A 15,466-nucleotide genomic window follows, 5' to 3' on the forward strand; every position below is an offset into this window, starting at 1 on the left:
AAAAGGGCATCTGAAGCCCCTTGAGCCATGCCCGTTGCCTAATCCCCTCCCTCCTATACACAAACCGACCAAGTATTGTGCCTTTCACCAGCAGCATGGTCATGACACCGACCTATGCTTTAGATTCCATCATGAGATTCAGGATCTCATTGACAACAAAGTGATAGCGCCTCCTGAGAAGCCTAACATCACTACAAATCCTTTCCCACCACATAACCAACCCTCTCCCCCACCCAGGCAAGTAAACCTTATCCAAACAATGGCCATCCCATACGACCCCGGCTTATATATCACTCCCTCTCAGCTACCTAAGCCGACGCTATTCATCCCAGAAAGCACAGATTTGTGCATGATGAGTGTAGACACCCTATTTTTGATCACCCTTAAAACTTGGGCGCTACTGATGGTTTACTTGGTAATGAAAGATGTGCAGGGCAAAGGTTCGATTTCTTTGGCAAGAAGAGAGACAAATCCCAACCTCACACCCCTTTTTGGACCAAAAATATTTTGACTAAATGATTTTGAGACCTTAAAACCCTCTCTTTCAAAATAGCTTTTGAAAAAGTTCCTATGATGTTCGGACGCTCGCATTTTGTTAAATATCGCGCTTTTTGATAAACCGAGCAAGGACAAAGTGGAAATGAATGAAGGAGAGATGAACTCTTTTGAAAAAGCTTTTAAAACACCTTGTTTAGGGGTTTGGATTGGAAGAAAAGAGGAGAAGAGAGGAGAAAACTAATTTGGGAGAAGTTCGGCATGAATCCGGGTAAGATCGAAACTGAGCAGTCTTCACTCAAACAGGAATAACTTTTTTCACAGTTGTAATTTTTATGTGATTCTACCACCATTGGAAAGACTACTTCTAGGGATACAATTAGGCTCAAGAATGATCTGAAAAGGTGCCCAAATGAAGGAGTTATGTCCAATTGAAGTTGGGCCCAAAAAGTAGATTTTTCTGTCCAACCAGAGGTGGACGTTTCTGACCATGAATGGGATTTTTTGGCCATGTGCCGGCCATGAATGAGCAATGCCAGCCCCCTTCCATCCGAGAGTGTCCCATGCCGGCCAACAATGATCAAGTGCCGCCCAACATTGAAGAAGTGCCGGCCATTGATGTAGAAAAGCAAATTTTTGCATATATTTGTTGTCCAACTATTCCAGCTGTCTCTCTTGAGATATTTTCGACCAAGACTTGCATTCTTCTATACATAGAGGGGCTTCTCTATGGTTTTTGAGGTTAGAACAATTTAGGAAGAAGTTTGGCAGCCTCTCTCTCCACAATCCTCTCCCTAGATTTCTCTCTCTCTAAAGCTTTTGTGCTTGGAAGCTTGCATACATCCATCTTCAACCTATCAACCCTTAGCAAGAGTGGTTCATCTTTCGGCTGAGATTGCTTGAAGCTCTCTTGGAGCCTCCTTGGAGTTCTTGAAGGTCATTTGGCTTGGTTTTTTTGCTTAAGTGTTGTCTTCCCTTCAAGAGGTATAAGACTCACCCTTTAAGCTTGTTTTGCACACTTGTTTTGCCATCTTTGTAACCTATTTTTGGCTTGGTTTTGAACTGAAGAAAACTCTATTTTTCAGTTCTAAAAATGGTGGTTTAATCCCCTTTTGCGTTTGAGGGTGGTTCACCCTTCTTGTCTTTTTGCTTGTTAAGCTTTTGTGCCATCTTTCAAAGCTTTCTAAAATAACTTTTTTTGGCTTTTTAACCACTGAATTCTAGAGAATTTTCAGTGTTAAAAACCATGTTTTGAGGTTCAAAATAGGAGAGGGTGGCCTCCCCTCCTTGTGTTTTGCTTGCATGTGTTGATGGCCTAGCATGTGAGCATGTATTTTTACCTCTTTGTAGCTTTATTCAAGCACGTTTTAGGCCCTATTTTGACTTGGTTTAACTCTGTTTTTGGCTGGTTGGGCCACTTGTTGCTTACATCTTGCACTTGTAGTGTAATCTTGTTTGCTACCCTAACATACTTGATGATTTAGCCTATCATTCTAGCATGCATTAGCTTAGCTCCAACACTTTGTTGCTACTGTTTTAGCATGTTTAAGCTCTGTTTTGAGCTAGTTTGATCACTCGAGCTTTGCTTTGTATGCTTGTAGTGCAATTGTGCTAAATTGCCTAACATGTGCTATTGTTTTGGCCTCCAAGTCTATCCATTCTTAGCTTATTTCAAGCATGTTTTAGAACTCCATTTAGGCAGTTTTAGGACTGTTTTGGGTTGTCTTGGTCATATGAGCTTTGTCTTGCATAGCTATAGTGTAATTGGCCTCACTAGTTTTGTGTTTCAAGACTCTTAGCATGCTTTGCTTGTGTTGTTTGCATGATTTGGCATCATTTAGCATGTAAATTCAGTGCATAAACAACTGTCACACTCTCACATATTCCACTCTTTCATTGCTTTTATGAGTTGTGCTTTGTGTCTTGTTTGTGAGCCAACATGCGAGCATGTTTTTCTTGCCTTTTGTGCCGAAGTTTCAACATGATTAGGCCACTTTTTTGGCATGATGTAGCTCTGTCCAGAGCTGGTTTGGCCATTTGAGCATCATATTGCAAGCATCTAGTGTTTTGTCATTCACTAGCTCTAATGCTTTTGGCCCTTAACATGTTGTGCATGCGTTGCTTGCATGTTGTAGCACTACTTTTCATGCCATTTCAGCACTGAAAATTCTGCAACCTCTCTTTGTTCTTCACTTTTGAATTTGTTTTTGAAAGTGGTCTGGAACCCTTTGTTGGTATGAGCATGAAATTGAGGAACTCATGCCTAATGGTTTTAATCCTCTCTTGAGGGTTTCTACTAACCAACAGCATGCGACCTCTTTCATGCTCAAGACACTTGTGGCTTTGGCCATCTTTCCAATTAGAGGACTTTCACATTGGACTTAACCGGCTAAAGGACTAATTGGTAAGCTAAAATGTGTAAACAAGAATTGAATCAAGTAAAACTTGTGCAAGATAAGCATGTGTGTTGCATTGCATGTGTTTGGATCGAACGTTAATCCAAACACGAGAAATGTGAGACGTTTCATACTCATAGTGATGAAATGTGTCACGTTTCTTGGTCTTTATTGCCTTTGATCTCTCATGATAAGGTAATGAACTTGTGTCTTTGTTTTTGTGCATTTATTGAATTTGTGCAAGTTGGATCCTTGGCCCTCATGCATTGAAAATGCTCATAGGTGGCTTGAGATCCAATGGTGCCACTCCTTTGATGTTTTGAGATGATAAGGAGTGACATAGTACAAACATGTTCCTGGAAAACCCTCCATTTTTCTCTTTTTTGTGCTCTGTTGCAGTTGGTTGTTTCAACACACTAGTGGCCGGTAGTGCCCCACTGATGGCCAGGACTGCTTCATTCTTGGCCAGTAGTGCACATTCTTGGCCGGCAGGTGGCCGGCAGCCACCATTCATGGCCAACAGGCCACTAGTTCACTCCCCAACAGTTGTTTGGTAAGGTTCAGTAGAAAGTTCTTAGAGACACCCTGCAAACAGAGCCTTTAAAGAGTAAACCAGAAGAGTTTTCCAGACGAAAACCGACGCATGCATCTTCAACATTCTGAAACAGAGCTGAGGGAGTGTAGTTTAAAGCTTTTCTTGTTAGATAGCATGAATTTGTAATTTAATTAATTAGTGTGCTAATTAGTTAAGTGTTGTAATAATTAGTCTAATTAGTTTAATTAGATTATTTGCTTAGCTTAGCTTAGATTAGCTTAGCTATTATTCATTCAGACCCTCATTCGAGAGGGCACAATGTTGTAATAAGGGTGCGTGCTTGTGTGCATGTCTTCCAGCCCCATTTCTTTCTCCCTTTATTTAACCGCTTTCGATGGTTAGTTTTAGGGCATTTTTCAATTAGCATAGCTTATGATTTGTATGTTTGCATCATTCATTTGTATTGCATGCACCGGGCTCGGCGCACCATTCAAACTGCATTGTATTTCAACACTTACTTGAATATGTGTTTTAAAGCATGTTATCAAGTGTTGCATTCATATGCCATCTTAGATAGCCGAGCCTATTTAGTTGCATTTTTGCATGTATTCATTAGGCATCTGAACATAGTTAGGATCATGCATGATTTCTAACTAGTTTTCTATTTTGGCTCGGAGTACACTGTAAGTGTTTACGCTTTAGCATCCTTGTATGAGTGTCAGTGTTTCCATGATAGCATGCTCGCCATGTGGCTATTTGCTTATATGATTAACTGCATGAATGCCATTGGGTGAAGGCTTGATTGCCTGAATTGGGACAACTTGATGATTATGAGTTTTAAGCCCACTTTGCGAAGTGGAAAAATCATGTTTAAAGGCCCACTTGAGGGAGGCAAATCCGTGCTTTAGCCTACATACGAGTAGCGCTTTCAAAAACAAACATGAGTTGTTCCAATTCTCGTGATTGAGTCTATACTTGTATGATGTGCGCATCACATAGTAAGCTAGATTAATAACCGGAATAAGAACACATATGTTTATCAAAGAACGTATCATGTTAGTAGGGGCCGATTTTCTGATCGGGCAAGCGGGGGTGCTCATTTCATGACCTTCTCCCCTCGTACCCAAGTTCCCAAGCCGAGGCAACTTTGGTGATGACGGACACGTGGCCTTTGGCACGAGTCAAGGTTTCCTAAATTTCTCAAAAATAAAATATTTAGGTGGCGACTCTGTAATCTGGCAAAGAAGTCCAATTTTGGCATTATTTGATTTAAAATCGATTTTCCAAAATGATTTGCCGGATTGGACTCTTTGGTGTTATCAGTCTCACATTGCACTTTGTGAGATTAGATTTAGAACCGTGACAGGAGTCCGAACTGTAGAGGACCAATTTGCACCTTTTTTGAAAGGGAGGGCGCGCGAAGAAAGTCGAGTCTACAGTTTCGGGTGACTCTGCTGGGCATTTAGAGAACTTGGCTCAAACTCATGATATGTTGTTTTGTTTACACTTATGTGTTTCTTTGCATTGCATTTGCATAGGTGCGCCTAAGTCACAATGTTTGCCATCTGTTATTCCTGAACGATTTGCCAGAGGCTTGCTTGGAAAAGCATACCATAAGGCTGACCGGTTGCAGGCTTTGCCACGATGGGAACACAAACCTTGGATTTGGATCACCGCCGTACCATTTGATCCACCTTTCACTTCTCAGTGTTTGGTGCAAGAGGTATATTAGGTGGTTTTGCTGAGGCATCCTTTTTGACCATTTGACTTAGTTACATATCGGAAGCGATAGAGACTATCCAAACTAGGACAGGTTGCTCACCCGAATGCAGGATTGTTTGAAACTGCATGCGTGCGTAGCGAAACCCTAGCTCTTGACAAAGTAGGACAGAGAAACCCTACCCCACTATAGGGGTGTTTTGGCTCTCACTTGCTTGATATGTGCTGTTAGGGTGTGTCTCTACAGGAATGTATGTATCGGTTGCAAGTTTTAGTATCAGTTTGAGGATATTAATTTTCAAGCAGAATTTTGAGACAGAGTTTAGTAGAGAGCACAGTCATTCAGCAATGCTCATATTTGTTCTGGTGAAATCAGGCTGAGATGCTGTCTGTTTTCTTCTTTTGCAAGGTAGTCCTAGAACCATAGCTTCAGAAGGCTCCCATATCCCCCGGGTACATTGGACTTGTGTTGATAGACTTTGTCAGGTCAGAGATTCCTTTCAAAGGCGACCAGTGTTTCCTTCACCAGTGGTAAGGCAAAGAAAGGCCAGTCAGGGCTCACCGGTTCATCTGATCCAACAGTCACCAATCACATCACCTTTGTTCAAACTCAGCAGACCGTGATGGCACAAAATTAGGAAGAGGTTGTGGCCATGATGGTGGCATTAAATCAGGGAATCGCCATGCAGGGTGAGACCGATGCCGAAATACAACGCCCATCTTGGGCACCTACCGCACATCCAGTCTCGGAACCCCAATTATCTCAAACCCATGAACCCACTACTTCTGAGCTGGGGAGCATGATTGAAGACTTGCAAAGAACTATGGCAGATTTAGCCTTTGGGATTTTGGCTCCATCATCAACCACATCCAGGGCAAGAAATTTCAATCCAAAAGGCTCCTCAATCTTGGGGCGAGCTGTAACTGAAAAGGGCCAACCTGAAGCCGTCACAGATCTAGGTGGTGATATGTCGGCCAAAACCGGTCTCCGCTCTGATATAGCGACCCAATCCCTTCGCCAAGCTAAAGCAAGTAGTAGAAATGAAGCCGGGACAGGTATTGATCCTTATGCACAACTTCGGTGGGCTATCAAGGCATTGAAGGACAAAGGGCTGAACAAACAGCAACTGTTGGCCGTTGTTGCAATGACTGTGGATGGCACTTTTTCCACTTAGGATGAGAGCATTCTGAATCAAGGGGCAAGTTGGGAAAAGGGATGTCGTACCAGAAACACCCCTCTCAACTTCAGTCCTACATCTGTCGAAGATCAGCAAACCCAGTCAACACCTGCCGACCCTTTCACCGGTACATCCAACACAACCTCACAAACCTCGAAATGCCCACCCCGAGGCAGAGGTTCTTCACCCCGCTTTATATGTCCTTATCCAGAGCCATGGGTGTGTTGATCAAAAAGGGCCATCTCAAACCCCTTAAGCCTCGGCCTCTCCCGAATCCCCTTCCGGCCAAGCATGATCCAGCCAAGTACTGTGCCTTCCATTAACAAACCGATCATGGCACTGACAGTTGCTTTCGTCTTTGCCACGAAATAAAAGATTTCATTGATAACAAGGTCATCATCGCACCAAGTCCCGCAAAGTCTATCGACACTGGATCAGTGAACTTGGGAGATAATGTGACTATTTGATTGGGGGATGAACCACCTTCTGATGGTGCTTAGTTTACTCCAGATGTAGTGGATGGCACGCACTGTTTTGAGCAATGTGCAAATGCTGTTTATTCTACTTTCTGACTTGGGTGTTAGGTCAGTTCTGTTATGTTGTATTGAGTCAACCTTTTTGTGTTGAGTCAGTCGAGTCTATTTTGTTGTATCGAGTCAGTCCTGTTGTGTCGGAGTTGGGTGATTTCAAGGGTGTTACCTTGGACATCACTATCTTGTTTTGTGTTTTTCTTTTACACTCTTTCTTTTGCATCTATTTCTGCCTTTGCGCCAGTCGTGCCAGAAGATTTTGAATGAAAGGACAGAGATTTCGGTGCCTTGAAGTCATTGCATTGACCAAAGTTTTTTTAAATTTTTTTTCTAACACCATGATGAAAACAAGAAGGAAGAAATTCCTCGGGATTTGTAAAAATTTGATCAATGGAGAAGAAGAGAGGCCTGCTAAACCCTTAATGAATGAAATCATGCTTGTTAATGTGAGTACTGAGAAGGATCCTGGCTTGATCTAGATTGGTTCTACATTGTCTTCAGCGCGAGCGACTAGTTGCTTTCTTAGAAGATTTCAAAAAATATTTTGCGTGGTCCTGCGAAGACCTGTGTGGAATCACTCTTGAGATTATACAGCATAGGATCACTCTCAGCCTCGAGACTCAACCCCTTTTGCTTTCAAACCTTGAACTTTGACTCAGAATGTTCAACAATCAATCACAATATAAGGCTTGTATGGCCAGATGTGAAGCAGCTCATGAACTAGAGGCAATAAGGTCGCATAACATCAAAGGAGGCCCTCCAGGCCAGATTTGAAGCAGCCTATGAACTAGGGGCAATAAGGTCGTATGACATCCAAAGAGGCCCGCCAGGCCTGATTTCAAGCATCCCTTGAACTAGGGGAAAAATGTTAGATGTGCTCGAAGATTCAAAAGATGGGTCATTCCGCAAGTCAATAAAGACTGGCAAGAAAGCCAAATCCTAGAATAGAGAAAAGAAGAAAGTTTTGCTGAAGGACAATCGAGTTCCTATCCACAACACTAGGGGCAAATTTAGCCCCCATTAGATGGACTTCTACATCATCAGCGAACAACAGCCATTCTCCAAGATTCAGATGACTTCGAGATCTCAAGACCAATTAACATGGACAAGTTAAACCTTTTTACCCTTGGCTCGCTGGGCCAAAAGCCCAAAAGGGCGACCCAGGCAAAAGTTAGAGCAAAGAAAAAGAAAAAGAACAAAAATGAAGAAAATGAAAAACTGAAAAGAAATGAAGAAAAAGAAAAAAGATGAAAAGAAAAGAAATGAAATGAAATGAAAAGAAAAACAAAGCTCGCAAGGTTGAAAACCTAGAAGGCGGCCTTAGCAAAAGTTAAAGCACAAAAGGAGAGCGTCAACACCCGAGTGAACCTTAACCCAGAACTACGTCAGGCCTGATTCCCATGTTTGGGATACGCAGGAAACTTCATCTTGAAGTCCGGCCCCAATCATTTTCATCTTGCTTGGCTCATCCATGTTGACTGGTTTATCCTTGTTCAAACTTGGCTATCTCATCCATGTACAGAATGGCTCGTCATCGTTTGAAATCGGTTGTCCTATTCCGTTGGAAGATTTAACTGCAAGACAATTGAAGTTTAGATCTAAGTTTGTGCATCTCAAGAGTAAATTCTATGTTGGTCAAGCAGTGGCCATTTGCAAAAACAGTTTTTAGAATTTTTAATGAGGTTGACTGATTCTCTCAAAAATTATTTCAATTTTTCCAAAACTGGACCATTTCTTGGACCCAAAAAAGAAAAAAATTTAGTGCGCATAGCCTGACTTGCATGATTTCAAATCAGAAAATCAAACAAGTATGTTAATCAAACTCTCATATTGATCAAAATTGTGTTAGTAGAAAGACAAAACAAAAAATGGTCAAAATGATGAACTAGGGGCATAGTTGAGTCAGGTTTTCTGTCTTTTCCCTATTGTCAACATACTTGCCAGAATGGGCACTCTATTTGCCAGAAAGGGCACCATACTTGCCGGAAAGGGCATCGTATTCCCCAGAAAAGGCACAACTGAAGCTAACAGCAAAGGGCCGAAAGCTTTCTCATCCTCCCAGCAATGAGGTATCAAGCCAAGTGCAAAGCACGAACTGGAGATGGAGCTGGATATTCGTTTCCCTCATCTGGGATGATCATGCACAAACTGGCATCTAACCCGGAATGGGGACGTAGAAAACGCAATGTGTGAGACCAATCAATTGTATACCTAGCCGGTGAGACGTATTGTAATTCATCTCGGTCAAGCTAAGCCAAGGGCATCATCAACCAATGTCGATTGTAGATCTGTTGCGCATCTGGTCGCACCGTAACCCTTCTGTGGGAGAAACTCACTAGTTGTGAGCGAAAGAAGGAGCATCTAGTAGAATGCTAGGGGCAATAGCCCACAACTTCCTGCTTATCCATCAACCACCCAGGGGAGGGATAAAAAATAACAGAGATTGAAGAATAGAGAGATGTGTGCTGAGAGAAAAAGTGGGGAAAGGGCTTTTTTCAGAGAAAAAGAGATTGAGTGCCAGAGTGGTGTGAGAATCACAAATGAGAAAGGATGGGAAACAATACCCAATGAACTGGCTCCTCGTGAACTGAGAGGTCTCTTGCCATTGGAACACGTCCAAGTGTTGTGTTTGTTGTTTGTCTCGTTTCTTGTTTTGAGTCGTTTTGAGTGTCAATAGATGTGTTTAGGCTATTTCACCTTTGTTTTCCTTTGTTGAGTAAGGGTGCATTGTGGTCAGTCGCAGGCTCAATGCCCGGTTATGAACTCATTCTCAGTCTCAATTTCAAAAAATCATTTTGTGCTCAGAGTGCTGTGTCATTCTCCACATATGTGCAAAACAGGATTTGTTCTTTCATAAAACTGCAATGTTCAATCCAGGTCATGTGAGAACAATCGAACCTGGACCTATCTGAAGCTATTTAGGTTCTAGACTGCAAAGCAAAAGAAAAGAGGGAATTTTTGGAGCATCTTAGTGTGTTTCAACTTCGGCAAGTTCCGAGACTGCATTCCAGGTGCACCTTCTCAGGCCTCGCCATTTCTCTGAAGTATGAGTGTGGCTCTACATCAAGCTCAAGCTCAAGCCTGCTTCAAGCCATAATGGTAATCCAAGCAGCATGCAAATGTTACCCCTTGCCAATTTGAACTGGGTGTGTCCTTTTTGAGTTAAGCACGTTGCAAAGTCCTTCGAGAGGTAAATTGGAGGCATCAAAGTAGATATTTGCCCCCCTCATTGGATAGAATGTACATTTTCATATACACTTTTATTGCATGCGTGCCGCACATCGTTTATGATTCTTGTATAGAATATGTTTTTGTCTCTAGCATATTGTAGACGCGCCCGAGGGGTCTCGAGCTCCATGCTTTGCAAAGGCGCGAAATTCGTTCGCTCTCTAGCTACTACAAGTTCAGACTCAAATGTCACGGTTCTGAATCTAATCTTACAATGTGTGATGTAAGACCGATAAATCACCAAAGAGTCCAAATCTAGCAAATCATTTTAGGAAAACTGATTTTTAGAAAGAAGTGCCAAACATGGACTACTTTGCTAGATACAGAGTCGCTACCTATATATTTTATTTTTGAGGAAATTTAGGAAACCCTGACTCGTGCCGAAGGCCATGTGTCCGTCATCACCAAAGTTGCCTCGGCTTGGGAACTTGGGTACGATTGGGGAAAGTCATCTATGAGCATCCCCGCTCGCCCGATCAAATATCTGCCACTACTAAGCATGATATTTTGTTTTTGAAAACACATGTGCTCTTATTCCGGTTAATTAGCTAGAATTACTATGTGATGCGCACAGTAAAACAAGTATAGACTAGATCGCCTAATTTGGAACAAAGCATTGCATATCCGTTTGTTTGGAAAATAGTTTGAAGTTTGCTACTCGCAAGTAAGCTAAAATGCGGATTTCGATGAATTTTCCCAATTCAGGTAATCCAACCTTCACCCACAGGCATTCAGGCAGTTAATCACATAAGCAAATAGCCTCATGGTAAGCATGCTTTCATGGCAACATTAACACACATGCAGTATGTTAAAGCGTAAACACTCACAGCGTACTCCAAGCCAAAACACGGAACTAGTTAGAAATCGATGCATGATCCTAGTTCATGTTAAAATGGCTAATGCAACACATGCGGAAATGCAACTAAAATAGGCTCGGTTATTCTAGAATGTCATGTGAAATGCAACTTGGTACATGTATTCAAATTGGAATTGAAAATACAGTGCAGTTAGTATGATGCGCCGAACCCGGTGCATGCGATACAGATGAATGGATGCACGCATGCAAGCATAAGGTATGCTAAATTAAACATGCCCTAAAACTAACCATCGTAAGCGGTTAAGTAAAAGGGAGAAAGAAATGGGGGTTGGAAGACGTGCATCACACACACGCACGCTTATTACAACATTACACCCTCTCGAGGGAGGGACCGAATAAGAAGCTAACTAGCTAATTTAAGCTAATTAAACTAATTATTACACAATAAATTAATTAACTAATCCTAGTTAACTAATTATTACAAAACAAAATGAATAGCTAACGCGTTAACTATTAAAGTACGAACCAAAGCAAAAAAGCAAGCTATCTAAGCATGGCAGCTAAGGAAAGCAGTAAATCAAGAGCCTCAGAGGGAGAGGAATGCATGCATGCCCGGTCGCCTCGTTTGGAAATCCAATGCGATGCCCCGATTTGCCTATGTTTTCATTTGTTCTCAGAAACTTGCACCAAGCTCTAGAAAGTTAAAAATCCATCTTGCGAATCCTGTGGGAGGGTGGCCAACCACTTTTTGTTGTTGGAAATCAAGAAAACTGGTCGGCCAGCTACTTTTTCTGGCTGGCCGACCAGTTGTTGCTGCTAAACTGCAATTTGCTGCAATAGAGAGCAAGAAAGGGCATGGCAATGTATTTGCAAGATATGTGTGCACAACTACCCTCCCTATCATGTCATGAACTCAAGGGAGTGTAGTTTCTCGACCCTTGGGCCACCAATCGCGCATTCTCATGAGTGATGGCCGAGAGGCGAAGTTGCACAATTCAATATGAAATGAATCCACAAGTAAACACATAAAGCCTAGAACTCTATCATGGGTGATTAAGAGTGTCGGCGACCGAGAATTAAGACACGTTTCATCACTTTAAGTATGAAACATCCCTCGTTTCTCGTGTTTGGACTAACACCTATTCCAAACACAATGCAAGCAGGCATGGCAAACACAATGCAACTCGAGCATGCAAGTATGCAATATGACTTAAGCATGCAAACATGCAATGCAATATGAACAACCTAATAAGGCTAATGGCATGCACAATGCTAATGTATGCAACAACTAGCATGCACAATGCAAATACCAATTAGCATGCACAATGCCATGATGTAACCTAAACATACACAATGCAAGGTATAAGGCGTACACAATGCGATGAAGATGGCATACACAATGCGACTAGCAACCTAGCATACACAATACAAGGAGTAACATGGCATGCAAAATACTAAATGCTAAGAACTAGATGGCATACTCAATGCAAGGCAATCAATGAGGTTCTCAACACAATGTAATGCATGCATGCACAATGCAATGCAACAAGGGCAACTTGGCATGCTCAATGCAATATACATGGTATACTCAATGGACTTAAACCAAAAGGGTAGACCTCAATCATGCCCAAATCAATGGCCATTGGTGATGAAATGAAGACACATAAAACAAGGCATACATACACAATGCCTTGGCCATCAAAGAGGCCAAGGAGCACAACTCTCAAGAGTGCTCAATGAGTGACAAAAGTGGAAGTGCAACAACACTAAGTGCACTGAAATGAAGCAAGAAATGATGCCAAATCATTCAAACAACATAAGTAATGGGACTTAAACCAAAAGGGTAGACCTCAATCATGCCCAAATCAATGGCCATTGGTGATGAAATGAAGACACATAAAACAAGGCATGCATACACAATGCATTGGCCATCAAAGAGGCCAAGGAGCACAACTCTCAAGAGTGCTCAATGAGTGACAAAAGTGGAAGTGCAACAACACTAAGTGCACTGAAATGAAGCAAGAAATGATGCCAAATCATTCAAACAACATAAGTAAAGCATGCTAGGGTCCAAAGGCATGAAAGCTAGCAAAGAGCAACACAAAGGAGGCGTGCAATACATGGCACAAACGCATGAACTAAGCATGGACATAGCTCAAGTAGGCCAAAACAAGGACCAAAACACGCTGAGATAGGGGCCCCAAAGGCCTAGGCATGCAAGCATATGAGCTATGCCATAAGCTAGGCAAACATGGACAATACTCAAAGGCATTCAAAGCATGAATGAAGTAGGAACATAAGCATGCTATAAGCTCTATAATGTCATGTTAGATGATGCCAAATCATGTACACAACACAAATGAAGCATGCAATAGTGCCCAAAGCTTGAGGCAAACAAGAGCATTTGTACTACAAGTATACAAAACATGAAGCATGTGGTTAAGGCAACCCAAGACAGTCCTAGAACATGTTAAAATGAGTCTAAAACATGTATGGTATTAAGCCAAAATGTGCTAGCATGAAGGGCATGAAGCATGGTGAATGCAAGGCAAATAAGGTGGATTACACTACACCTATCAGGACCAAGCATGGGGTCACTTAAGCAATAAAAATTAGAGTTATGTCATGGCATAATAACCCCAAATAAGCGCTCAAATGGTGGCTCGTAAGCGAAGGCATGAAGGCATACACAATGGTTCATGTTAAGGCATAAAGGGGCAAATCCTCCAACGCATTGAATAAGTGACAAATACAAGTGTATGGCCATGAAACATGGACTGAAATCACATAACAAGTGATGCCAAATCACTAAAATAAGCCAAGTAATGCATGCTAGAGGATTCAATACACAAAGCTAACAAGCTAGATTGAACTAAGGCTATACAAAACAAGTCATGCATGACCAATTCAACACAAATCAGACCTTAAACATGCTAAAGCATGAACAAAGTCTTCATGAAGCTAAGCCAAAAGCATGCTAAAATGACATGTTACAGCATGATGCATGTTAGGCTATTTCATGGGATTGCACTACAAGTCCAAGGAGCATGCAAAGGCCAACCAAACCAAACCTAAACAAAGGTATGACATGGTAAAACAAGCTCAAAAACATGCTGAAATGGACACAACATCGACTAGAATGACATGCTACTTCATGAAGCATACAAAGCTAGTGTGTGTGATTTACACTACAAGTGTATTAGGCATGCAAGAGCCAACCAAACCAACCCAAAACAGATCTAAGGCATGTTAAAATAACACCAAAAACCTACTGAGATAGCCCCAAAACAAGCTAGAAACACATGCTCAAACATGAGGCATACAAGACTAGATTGTGTGATTTACACTACAAGTGTATTAACCATGCATGGAGTGACCAAACTAAGCAACAAAAGTGGTATGCCTCAGCAAAATAACTACAAATACAAGCTAAGATGTGGCCAACAAACACTTAGTAAAGATGCTCAAACATGAGGCTTATTAAGGCATGTATTGAAGATGCAAGGGAAGGGGATGGACCTCTCCTTCTTAGGACTTTAAAACACCATCCCCACCACTGAAATCTCTCTGGATTTTAGTGGTGAGAAGGCCAACACAAGGTGGTCCCCAAGCTCACAAAAAAGGCTTAAAAACAAGGCCAAACAAGGCCTAAGAGGGAGTAAACAACCCCAAAGACAAAAGTGATCTCAAACAAAGATCAAAAGCATGCAAAAATAGAACTTTTATCAGTTATAAGTTAAGCTTAGAATTGCATGCAAGATAGGCTAAAAGCTTAAGCAAGAAAGGGGGATTTAAAGGTCAAAAGCTCACCCTTGAAGACCCTCTTTATAACTTCAACTCCAGCAGATTTTTTGAACTCAATACAACCTAAGAACACCAAAATCAGCACCTTAGTAGCAAATGGATGGTGTTTGTGTTAAAGTAAGACAAATCTACACTTTTGAACACAAAAATGAAGAACGAGAGTGATATAGAGACAAAGCTATATGTAACTCTCTTGGGGCAAAATTCTGAACCTGGAGGAGAGAGGAGGAGCCTCCCTTTTATAGAAGAGGAAAGCTAAAGCTTCTTGGAGAAGCTAAGCTTGAATGTCGTCGCTCTATACACGTGTATGGAGGATGGCTCAAATGCTCTCCAGCTGTGCCAGCTGTCCCAAAATATCTCCAAAAAGGTGCCAAAAAGCAGCCAACCACTTGAAGTGGTCGGCCGACCACTTTAGGTGGTCAACCAGAGCAAGAACTGGTCGACCATAGGTGGGAGAGGTCAACACACTAAATGCAAGGTGGTGGTGTGGTGGCCGACCAGAAAATATGGTCCAAAGACCAAGAAAACCAGTTATCTGACAAGAAAACTAGTTGGAAAAAGGAAAAGTGGTCTCCAAGGAGAAATACTGGTCTCCCACCCTTGTACCACCTTCCAAACAAGGAAAGCAAGGTGTAGACGCTCCCGAACGTCCCCGGAAAAATCCCGCTTCGTTCATTGGGCTCACTACAGCTCAAACTCAAATGCCGCGGTTCTAAATCTAATCTCACAAAGTGCAATAAAAGATCGATAAATCACCAAAGGTT

General features: G+C 41.9%; 1 protein-coding gene across 1 annotated transcript in view; it reads right to left on the bottom strand.

Moving 5' to 3' along the window:
* Window positions 1–15,466, bottom strand: part of LOC145821984 (uncharacterized) — a 70,379-nt gene that overhangs the window by 1,056 nt on the left and 53,857 nt on the right. The gene's annotated exons all lie outside the window — the stretch shown is intronic.

This window comes from Camellia sinensis, chromosome 3 (genome assembly GCF_055761805.1).
Source record: "Camellia sinensis isolate YWXY chromosome 3, ASM5576180v1, whole genome shotgun sequence".
NCBI classification, from domain to species: Eukaryota; Viridiplantae; Streptophyta; class Magnoliopsida; order Ericales; family Theaceae; genus Camellia; species Camellia sinensis.